The sequence below is a fragment of the Dipodomys merriami genome, unplaced genomic scaffold (assembly GCF_024711535.1).
Source record: "Dipodomys merriami isolate MVZ:Mamm:240054 unplaced genomic scaffold, mDipMer1.0.p SCAF_82, whole genome shotgun sequence".
In the NCBI taxonomy this organism is placed as follows: Eukaryota; Metazoa; Chordata; class Mammalia; order Rodentia; family Heteromyidae; genus Dipodomys; species Dipodomys merriami.
In genome coordinates this window covers 5,284,053-5,295,258 of record NW_027206424.1, presented here as the reverse complement: position 1 = coordinate 5,295,258, position 11,206 = coordinate 5,284,053, and the positions used below count along the sequence as shown (strand labels likewise).

General features: G+C 61.5%; 1 long non-coding RNA gene across 1 annotated transcript; it reads right to left on the bottom strand.

The window, feature by feature from the left end:
- Window positions 1-6,547: 6,547 nt before the first annotated feature.
- Window positions 6,548-8,322, bottom strand: LOC138819863 (uncharacterized). The gene is made up of 2 exons (XR_011369655.1): window positions 8,140-8,322; window positions 6,548-6,797 (listed from the first exon to the last, which is right to left on the bottom strand). It is a non-coding gene; the product is annotated as an uncharacterized lncRNA (long non-coding RNA).
- Between the last annotated feature and the right edge of the window lie 2,884 nt (window positions 8,323-11,206).

Below are 11,206 nucleotides of genomic sequence, written 5' to 3'. Positions count from 1 at the left end.
GGAACTTAGTGGCCCTCTCCCCTCCACAACTACCCACCCCCACCCCCACCCCTGGTGCTGGGCACAGCCACCGTCACTACCACCGCAGTTTCCAGGCCTGGTCTGCCTTCACTTGGCCACTAGCGAGGAAGCTCAAGAGGAGGCAAAGAAAGCCCTCCCCAAAGCCACAACAAGGCTGGGCAGCAGGAAACAGCTGTCCCAGCAGACCCAAGGTGAGCTGCCAGGCTGGCATACAGCCAGAAGGCGGCGTGGAAGGCCCTACTCGGGTCCTGGCTCAGGCCTTCATGCACACGGAGGATTGCATTTGCAATCACAGGCTTTCTGCTGGACAACCGAGCAAGGCTCCCCAGCTGGCCGGGGGGGAATGGTTTCTAGTCCACTATGGCTTGTGATGGAGGGATGTCCAGAGCAGGGTGCATGTGGTGGCTGGGGCATGCACCCTGGGGCCACAGCGGAGCCTTGGCTGCTGCGTGAGCATTCTCCTCATGGTGCCCCTGAGGGCCCAAAGCGGCCAGGCCGGCCAGCTGCTGTCCCTTCGGGCTTCCTACAGCCAGAGAAGGCCTAACACCTGCACACCAGAGAGTGAAGTCACGCTGGCGCCCTTCCTGGCAGAGGCCCTGACCCCTGTGTGCAGAGGCCCTCGGGGCGGGGCCACAGAGGCTGGAGCCCAGAGTCCCAGGAGAGGTGGACCCAGGGCCTTTGTCAGACGTGCAGGGGGGCTCGGCGCTGCCACAGGAGAGTGACGCGCAGAGAGGTCCCGGGGCCGCCTGGCACCGGCAGTGCCTGCTGCCGTTCTCAGCCCTGTCCCGGCTCCCACAGCCCCACGCGGGCGCGGTGCTCAGTGGGCCCCTGACAGCTCAAGGCCTGCACAGGCTGCTGCTCTTGAGCCCCGGCCCTGAGCAGGGGCTGCTCCGGGCCCCGGCTGGAGGGAGGGGTCTCCAGCCTCTGCCGGGGTTGGCATTTCCAACGGGGCTGCCAGACAGAAGTGAACACCCCTCTGGGGCCCAGGGCACCGCTGAGGGCTGAGGGCTTCAATCAAGGAGGCCCCGGGAGCAGCCGTCCGTCCCCCACTCTGGCCGAGTCTAGTGCAGGCCAGCCGGACCTGGCATGGGAGCCTGAGGTGTGGCTTCTAAGAGTCTGGGCGAGACCACCTCCCCAGGCCAGCTGCTGAATAGTGACGAGCAAAGTCCCCCCCCCCCAGCTCAGCTTCCCATGGACCCAGGCCCGGGCCGCCGCTCGCTGGCCACAGCACCAACGCGAGCCCTGAGTGTCACCGAGGCTCCTCCAGCCTCTGGGCCTGTTCTGCGGCAGCGATGGGTTCTTTCTTTACCAAAGTAAAGCAGGAACCACAGCCCTGCAGAAGCGTGCTCACCAGTGTGACTCAGGAGTCATGGGCAGCCACCACACGCACACGTACGCACATGGACACACCCTCACACAACACACCTGTGCATGTGCACAGACGAGCATGCATGCATTGCACACAGGTCAGTGCATGCATGTTCTAGTGTGCAACCTGCATGTTCCATGTGTGTACACATGCACAACACACAGGGTATGGAAATACACATATGCACACATGTGCAGACACACATGCATGCCCAGATACACATACAAGTATATGTACATGTGCACAGACACATGCCCGGAGCCACATGCACACACCTATATGCGCACAGTCTTCACCAAGGTCACGTGTAAAATGCTACACTGACACGGGGGACCAGGGGTCTGGCTCGGGAGCCTGGTTGGTTGTGCCGTCGCTCACCTGGAGGTGAGCAAGCACCTCACAGCAGGAGGCGGCTTTCTGGCAGCACTGAGTGACAGAGGGTCTCACCGCGGGGGGCGGAGGACCAGTCACATAGCGTCACGGTGCCCGTGGGTTGGACGGCCACGCGGTCATTCTCCAGGACCTCGGAGCGGTGCTCCGGACGACGCCTTTGTGAGGCGAGAGGCGGTGGCGAGGGGAGCCCCACTGGCAGACGCACAGCCGCAGCACCTCACACTCCCGGGAGGGGCGGGGCTCAGAGAAGGCCAGCCATATGCCAAGGCCCTGTGGCCAGTAAGGAGTAAGGCCCCCTCCATGCCGTGCCCCACTCCAGAGAGAAAGGAGGGGGCGGCCATGGCAGCGGTGAGCACACTGTGAGGAGGAGGGCTGGGACGGCGATAGCCCTCTTCTGCTTAACTGACATTTCTCTGATTTCTACCCTGAACATCTGTCATTCTTAATGTTATGAGAAAAAAGGGAAATGTCAGGGGTTTTCATTCTAGCACCATGAGCTGCCATTTACTTTAAACTTTAGCTAGAACTTTCCTTCCAGACACTTCTGTTTCCTGGCAGGCATCTTGGTCGTTCACACCAAGTTTTGGGGTGTGCTCACCTGGAGCCAGTAACTGCCCAGGATGCCAGGCAGTGCCAGGACCCTGTGATGTCTGCGCCCAGGGGCCAGTAAGAGAATTCTGGAAGCCCCACACTGAGTGACAGCCACTCAACTCCTTTGTTTCAAACAGATTTCACTGCTTCAAAAATGCCTGTGAAATGTTCATATATTTGCACATGCTTAAAAGAATGCATTTGTGTGTATGTGTGTGTGTGTGGTGTGTGTGTGTGTGTGTGTGTGCAAATATCCCCAAAGAAACATATCAAAATGATAATAGTGACTTATCTCTAGTGGGTGCACTAACTGATGTATGTCAAGCGGGTGAGGTTGTGGGCAGCGTTAATCCTCTTTCTCCTTGTCTTCAGTGCTGGGGTACACAAAGTGGCGGCGGTCTCTGTCCTGAGAAGGAAGAGCATCAAGCAGGAGGAAGAAGCCTGCCCGCAGGCAGCCGAAGCCCAGCCTGGGTCCCGCGCTTCTGGGAAGGCGGGGCTTTCTAGCTGCACTCACGGTGGAAAGCCCCGGGCTTCCAGGAAGAGTAAGGCCTCATGCACCCCCGGGTGAGCCAGTGGGACCACAGCTGAACCAAGCGGGCTGAGCCGACACAGACACAGCCGGCCCTGAACGCTGAGGCCTGTCACCCGCGGGATGGCTGTCCCCAAAGGGAGTCTGAGGTCGGGGAGCACAGTGGGCCCGCAGGGGGGCCTTTGCTCTTCCTCTATCCCTGGGGGTTCTGCTGGCAGTGGGGAGCCCGGCAGGACTTTCAGGATGACTCTGGAGCCTGTTGGGACTCAGGGGACAGCCGGCGTCCCGTCTGTGCTGATACTGCAGCTTGTCTGTCTCCCCCTGCTCTGTCCCTTGGGCTGTGAGGAGTGCCAGAGAGCCAAGAACCTCAGGAGCAAGACAGATGTCCCCCGGCCTCAGAAGGCCCCCCCCTCCAGGCCCCACCCTCCACGAAGGTCCCCAGGGATGCCCACTGCCCCCCTGGCCCTTTCTTCATGAGGACGCAGAGGGACAGCACCGTCTGGAGGCAGATAACAAAGTCCCAAGTCTCCCTCTTGTGCTCCTCAACCCTCCCGCTACCCCTGGCCAAACACACACACATGTGCACACACACACGCCACCACCACTACCAACAACAACAAAAACCCAGAAAGCTTCTGCTGTGTCTAAGCCACCAGCCTGAGGTGTTCACAGAGCAAGAAGTGGGTGGGTGGCTTCCAGGGCGCATCTCAGGCTCCGGTGGGGCTTGGCGTGAAGCCCAGGCCGTGCGCCTGGTGAGCAGCACGGTGCCTCGCCTCCCCTGGACACAGCCTGAACTGCCAGGGTCTCCCACCCCCCAGGGCTCAGAGGGCTGGGGTCCCCGCCCCCTCCCGGGGGGCTCCCTCCCAGGAGGCCACCCGCCGCCCGGCTTTGTGGCTGGTGTCTGAGGTGCCTTCAGACCAGTCTGCAGAGGCTCTGCTGGCAGCCAGGGGAAGGGGTCTTCAGGGAGGTGTGGGGCCACCACCTCACCAGGCACCCCCGACGGGCAGGCTGGCAGGAAGCGGGGCTCCTTTGTGACAGACGAATCCTCAGCCCGTCCTCTCAGGTCCAGCCGCCGAGGTGCAGGCAGGGGGAAGGCCAGCAGGCAGATGCGGGCTGTGTGTGTGTGTGCGCGCGCGCACGCACGCGTGCGAGGCATGTGTGTGGGGGAAATGTGTGCAGTGTGTGTTTATGAAGGGTGCCCCGCGTGCCAGGTGGGCCACACCAGCTTCAGCCCCAGCGGACGCAGGCCCGGCCGTGCGGTGATGCTCCCCAGAGTTCTCCGTATCAATGTCATGTTGATTTCTTTTTTGTCTCTAGTCCAACGTTCACTTACAGGGGAGAGTGTTCCTGTTTAAATGTTAACTAGGTAAATTCTGCACGTTTAGTTCTTCTTTTATTTGCATCTAAGTGAGACACACTGCAATCAGCAAAGAGGAAAATCTGTAGATTATATTGATCCAGACTTGTAAATGGGCCTCTCTCGGGGGTAGGTCCCCATCAGGCCTGTGCCCGGACGGGCGGGGGAGGGGCACAGAGACCTGGTCCCTTCTGCCTCTGCCTGCGGTGTCCTGCAGGCCACTCCTGCCCAGCTGGGCACAGGCCCCGGCTGCTGCGGACAAAGCCCCGTGCATGTCCTGGGCCACCGTGTCCACCCTTCCAGCCACGTAAGCTCCTCAGAACTGCTCGGCGCTTTGCTGAGTGCAGGTCTCTCGGTGGATCTGTAGGCTGGTGTTCCGACCTGGCACAGCTGGTCCCCTGGCCTCTGTTCTGCACCCACTCGTGGGCCAGGAGCGTGTGTGCCCTGCGGGGCTCCTCCCAGGCCTGGGCCGCGGAGTGGAATGCAGGCCCTGGCATAGAAGCCACTGCACCCCAAGGAGCTTCGTGATCACCCAAGATTGGCCGGATCTCTGAGTCCATCGGCCCCTCCCCCTGCTCCTCCCAGGGGCCTGGCAGTGGGTGCTCGCTGAGCCCCTGGGTTGAAAAGCCTTGGGGACTGCTGTTCCCCAGCCTGTTCCCTGGGTGCCTGGCAGGGCCGCGGCCTGAGGCCTGCGTGGAGCTGCTCCTGCTGCAGAGCCTGCCCCCCACCCCAGCCTGCGGCCTTCCCGGGAAGGACTTGCTCCCATCCTCCGATCTGTCCCTCTTGCTGCCCGGGCGCCCTGGGCCTCCTGTAACGCACCAGCGGCACGGGGAGGGCTCTGACCGTGGCTGACAGGACCTCTCCATGACTTAGGCTGCCCCCGTAGCCAGGGTAATATCCCAGAACCCACTCCTCCAGCTCCCGGTGGGAGGCCAGGGGGCCTCAGGGACACAAACAGGGAGCCAGAGGGTGGAGTTCAACCAGCTGACACAATAGGTGTACACTGGGGCGGGGAGGCCTCCCTTCACCTGACCTTCAGACACACCCTCAGAGCACACATACAGAGGCTTCCCTGTACACACACGCATGCGCACACACACACACACACACGCATGCGCGCACACACACGCATGCACGCACGCACGCACACACACACACACACACGCGCACACACACACGCACACACACACACGCGCGTGCACACACACACACACACACACACACACACACACACACTCTGAAATGGAACCATTGTCCTGTCCACTTCTACAGAAACCGGTCACCTCCTCTGGATGATCCCAGCTCTGTTGGTGTCACCAGGGAACCACTCCGAGCGCGGTGAGGCAGCTGTGGACGCACACCTGGCAGCCTGGGATGATGGAGCTTTAGGCCCCAGGACACCTGATTCTGAAACCACGTTTTTAGCTCTCTGTTGGGATGGGAGCCTCTGGTTTTCAAGTTTCTGATGTTTTTCTAGAGCAAGCCGTTCTTTCAGGAACCATGCCTGGGACGAGAACATCTGACACCTGCGCATCTTCACGCTCTGGCCAGAAGAGCACTGCCTCCAGCAGAGACACCAGCGACCCAGGACTCCGTCCCCAGCAGAACGCAGGTGCAATGCCCAAGTGCCTGGGCTGCTGCCAGGGCTGGGCGTTGGCGAGTATGCGAGGAGCGCGTGCGGCGCCCGCCCGCCCGGGTGCCTCTGACAGAGCGTGTATGAGCGCTCTCGGCCTGCTGTGCGCTGTGTGCGCTCCTTCATTACAGCCGGCCCCCTCGGCAGACCGCTGTGTCTGGACTCATTTGAAACAATAAGGCCAAGGTAAGATTCGGGGTCGGGGAGCCTTCCATGGGGCAGTATGGGAGGCGTGATGCAGCACGCGGAGACTCCTCCAGGAGCCCGGGTTGTTGACACCGGCTCAGCACAGAGCACCGGGGCCACTGGGCCACGCAGGCCCCCGTGGGAGACAGCGCGGGAGGGGTCAGTGCTACTTTTGTTCCATTTTCGATAAATCAAAGACTGCTCTTAAAAAATCAAATCTAGAGCCGGGCGCTGGTGGCTCACGCCTGTAATCCTAGCTAATCAGGAGGCTGAGATCTGAGGATCGCGGTTCAAAGCCAGCCCAGGCAGGAGAGACCCTGAGACTCCTATCTCCAATAAACCACCAGAAAACCGGAAGTGGCGCTGTAGCTCAAGTGGTAGAGCGCTCGCCTTGAGCTGAAGAGCTGAAGGACAGCACCCAGGCCCAGAGTTCAAGCCCCACGACCGACAAAAAAAAAAAAAAAAAAAAAAAAATCAAATCTAGTGACTTTTTTCATGTATTAATTGTGGAACAAAGAGATGCCCCTGCCCTGGGGTATTTCAGGAGCCTAAAGACAGAGGTCCTGGCGTGGACGGCGAGCCTCTCCAGCTGTGCCCCAGACAGCAGCACAGGGCCGCTGCTCACCTGCACCGGGTGGGACTGGACAGTGTAGGACCAGCGCAGGTGGAAAATCCATGTCTGGCCCAGCCGCAGGATGAGCAGCGTCTGTGCCAGAGGCTGCAGGGAAAGAATCTGAGTCAGCATCCACACACGTGAACACACAGACATGTGTGTAAGACATGCGCACACACAGACCTACACACACAGAGAAATATGCACATGTACAAGTAACCCACACACCCTTGGCATGTTCCATTCCCAGATCTGAGACTCTGCAGTTCCTTTTTATCCTAAATGTTGGGTTATTTCTCCCATTCTGCATGCACATGTGACTTAATCTCAGCTTCTACATTGCAAGAGACAAGGAATTATGAGTTCTGTTCCGGTGCTTAACATCTGCCTAACATTCTAGAACAAACCATTTCCACTCCTAGTGCCCTTGGCTCTGACTGCAATGTCCCGGCCTGGGAGAAGCGTTCTCTCAGAGAACCTGGCCTCGCAACTCCCTCACGTGGTCTGATTATTGTATTCCCCATTTTAGAACCTCGGCCAAATTCAGTCAACAATCAGGCTTTGGAGAAAATGTGCGTGCTGTTGGACCCTCACACACCACACGTTTCAGGGATTCACACCGTGTGAGCCAGGACTCAGCCACGCCTGTTTGTTGGGATCATTGCCTGGTAGCAGAGCCTCTGCCACCCACGACCGACAGAGCAGAGCATTAACAGCCAGGCCCTGCTCCCCTTTCTGTGGAAACAAGCCACACTTAAGAGAGTCACAGACAAGGAGGGCTGGGAGTGTGGTGCAAGTGGCAGAGGGCCTGCCTAGCAGGTGTGAGGCCTAGGCTTGAAACTCTGTCCTCACCTCCCCCAAAACACTCCAGAAGAGAGGGCCGGCCAGGGCCAGCATGGACCGTGCTAAGAGGACAAGTCCACCAGTTCATCAGGAGAGCCGGGGCCGGGGCCAGGCTCAGGGCCCACACACGCAGGCAAGAAGAGAGAGGCCATCGCAGGGGTGACAGCAGGCCATCTGGCTCTGGCCTGCGGGGACACCCCGCCTGGGTCTCACCCTGAAAACGCAGGTCACAGCAGGCTGGGGACGGGCTGCGGGGACAGGCTGTGGGGACGGGCCTCGTCCTGGGGACGGGCTGCGGGGACGGGCTGCGGGGACGGGCCTCGTCCTGGGGACGGGCTGTGGGGACGGGCCTCGTCCTGGGCTCCTCCCCAGGCTCAGCGAGACCAGCTCTGGTGGGCACCACACACCCCATGGCGGATGTGAAGCAGGGACCGTCCCGCACTCGGAGCCGCACAGTGAGGCCGAAGAGAGCGCCGTCTGGTGTATGAGTTTTAGCTCCACAAGTCTTTTCTTAAATGCCGGTTTCTCCTCCCCCTGCCCCCCAGGAGAGGCCTGGGGCTCTGAGAACACCTCAGACCCTGCTGCCCCTGCCTTGAACTCCTACCCTGCGTCCGCACCAGGACCGCTTGGCTGAGGCTTCAGGAAGGTTCTCTGGGGGAGATGGCTGCTGGGGGAGACTCATGCCTGGACAGCATTGAGGGGGCCGGGGCGGTGAGCCCCACTGCCGTGAGGAATGTCCACCTGCCCGTGCAGGGCCACTGGGCGCTGCCCTTCCTGCCCCACCCAAGCCTCTCACAAGGACCTCCCCCGGAAGCCAAGGTCTGGTCCCAGGCTCAGTGGCTCTCCAGGTCTGTCCCAGAGTAGACCTCACTGTAGTTCCTTCCGGGGCGGAGTCTTCCCTCAGGCTGCTGGAGGGGGGGGACGGTCGGTCTGGAGAATCTGCTCAGGCCTGACCAGGAGCCCTGGGGGGGCCGGGCAGCTGGCCCAGTCCTGCCCAGCTCCCCGCCCACCCCTGAGCGCACAGCCAGCCCAGCCTCTGCACACCGCCTCTCCTGTGGTCATCCCCAAGACGTGTCCCCTGCATAGGCTGCTCCCTGTGGGGACGCCTACTCCCACATACATCTGTGGCCCCGGCCTCCACCCTCACCCGCACCCTCCACGGTGGCCCCGGCCTCCTCCTCGCTGCATCCAGGGCTGGCAGCTGGAGCCAGGCCTCCTCCCGGTCCTCAGCTCCTTGCCCTGTGCTGCCTGCCAGGAGTCCTTTGGGCCCCGCCCCAAGCTTCACCCCCGGCCCCCCTCAGCCATGGCACAGCCAGGAAGGAAAGGAGCCCCGCTACTCCAGGAAGCCAGGGAAGGCCCCTGTCTCCCGAGCTGGGGGCTGGGCAGGGCCACGGCCCTCTGCCGTCCCCAACGACAGGCCATGGCAGTGCCAGGCGGGGCAGGAGCTAAAAATAAACCAGCCGGGCCGGAGGGTGGAGGCAGGAAGGGAGAGAGGCCCTGGTGACAGCGACAGACACTGTCTCAGCCCTGCAGGAGGGGCTGCTGGCCGGCCTGGCCGGAGGAGTGGGTGAGGAACGGGAAGCCAGTTTGGGAGCAGACTCGTGGGCAGCCGTGGCCCCTCCTCTGGCTGGGCATTGGTGGAGTCCGGAAGCTTCCTCCAGTTCCTGGGACAGAAAATGGCCAATCCTTCTGAGCAGAGGAGGGCCCTGGTCAGCCAGCGACGGCCTCACCTGCCCCTCCCCTCCCCTCAGTTCACGTCTCTCCGTCTCTGCTGGGGTGGGGAGCCGCAGGCGTGGCCACAGTGCCCGGTGGGGGCTGCGCCAACGCCAGGCAGCTGCCGGCGCCCGGCCAAGCCTGCGGCCAGGGAGCTCCAGGACACGGAAGCCAGGGCCGCGGGCAGGGCTGAGTTGGGCAGTGTTTGCTGGGTGCCACGAGGCTGGGTCTGAGAGAAAATACCCACAAGTGCTGAAGAACTCGCGGGGGAGAGCTAGCAGGGGCCCACCGCAGTGGGGCTCTACAGATAACCTCCATCCTTCCCTTCACTGATTTCCTGTTACCAGTGGGCACTTTAATATCAGCAAGAAAGCCTCAGACAGGAGAGGCCTTGTAATGAGGCTTCTGGAAGTGTCTGGGGCTTTGGGGCCTTATACCCGGAGGACAGAGACCAGGAGAGAGCCAGGGGCTGTAACTGAGCGAGTCCACTGTGCGGCCAGGGGCCCGGCTCTCACCCCGGGCTCTGCTCCCTGCTCTCCCTCCTGTGGGACACACAGAGCAGGTAGAGACCTGGAGGGGCTGCATAGAGACCAGCACGGCCTGTGTGCCGGGAAGGAGCTGCGGGGCTCAGAGGTGTGGGTGCAGAGCAGGGCAAGTCAGGAGGAGAGGCAGAGCCAGAAGTCCTGTGGCACAGGCCCCCGTCCAGGCCCACATTGCCTGCAGTGCCTGCCAGACGTGGAGACCGAGACCCCCCGGCCCTGGGTCTAGCAGAGCAGTGATAGCGCCTGGGCTGTGGCTGGACGGAGGTGCAGGGGCGTGGGGGACTGGAGGGGCGGAGGGCGGCTCAGGCGGGGGAGGAGGGTGAAGGGCAGACACAAACCAAGCTTTACCCTGGCATGGCCTTTCCTCTACACCCTCCCCTTCTAGCTTGCTCCATATCAGAGCAGTGGCAGCTGGCCTTGGGCTCATGACTGATGACCAGCATGGGGGGTGTGGGGAGCAAGGGAGCCGCTAGGGACCCGAATGGAGCAGCTGCTGAGCAGAGCTAGGTCACTCTGCCCAGATCAAAGACCTGGGGGACAAGCAGGGAGGGTCACACTGCCACATGAGAGGGGGATGGGAAGGGCAGACCCGGTCCTCCACTGGAGGGCTACTGAACCCCATTCTGACCCCCAGGGTCCTTTGGAGGTAAAAGGGCCAGAGCCTTCTCTACAGGGTCGAGGGTGGGCAGCTGGGAGCTGTCCAGCCTGGCTCTGTTCTGATGAGCTTATGCCACCTGGATCCTTGCAGGAAGGGCCCTAGTGGAAGACTGCTGCCGTCTGAGCCTGCCTGGCACCAGCCCTGCCTCCCATTCCTGGGCCTGGTGTGAGCTGCCCCCAAATCAAACAGGAGTAATCTGCTTGAAAAGATGTAGACCTCATTTTAGTGGTACTTGGGTCTGAACTCAGGGCCTCACACGAGACAGGTGCTCTACCACTTGGGCCATGCGCCCAGCTCTTTGTTTTCACTTTCATATACAGTTTCAAGCGTTTGCCCAGGGCTGGGCTCAGCCTGTGATCCTCCCACATACCGGAGGTTACAGAAGTGTGCTATCAAGCCTGACGCTTTTCAGAGCTGCTTCCGTTTTAACTATCTGCGGAAGCATCCTTTAACCCTCTCCCACAGCTAAGGACCATGGCCAGCCCAGCCTGCGCGTTGAGGCTGGACAGGAGGTGCAGACCAGCCTATGGCTCTGAGTTCCCATCCAGGACACGGGCCTGGCCATCCCCCTGAGAACTTAGGCAGAAGGAAGCCCCAGAGGCCGTGTCCTGGGCCTGGGCGCCTACGGCACCGAAGAGGGAAAGCAAGGGGTGCTGGGCCAGGGTGGGAGAGGGCCCGGAGCAGGTCGAGAGGCATGAGGCTCAGGGGCTGCAGTGGAGGGAACTGCAGTGACCCCATCCCTCTGCGTAGCCACGAGG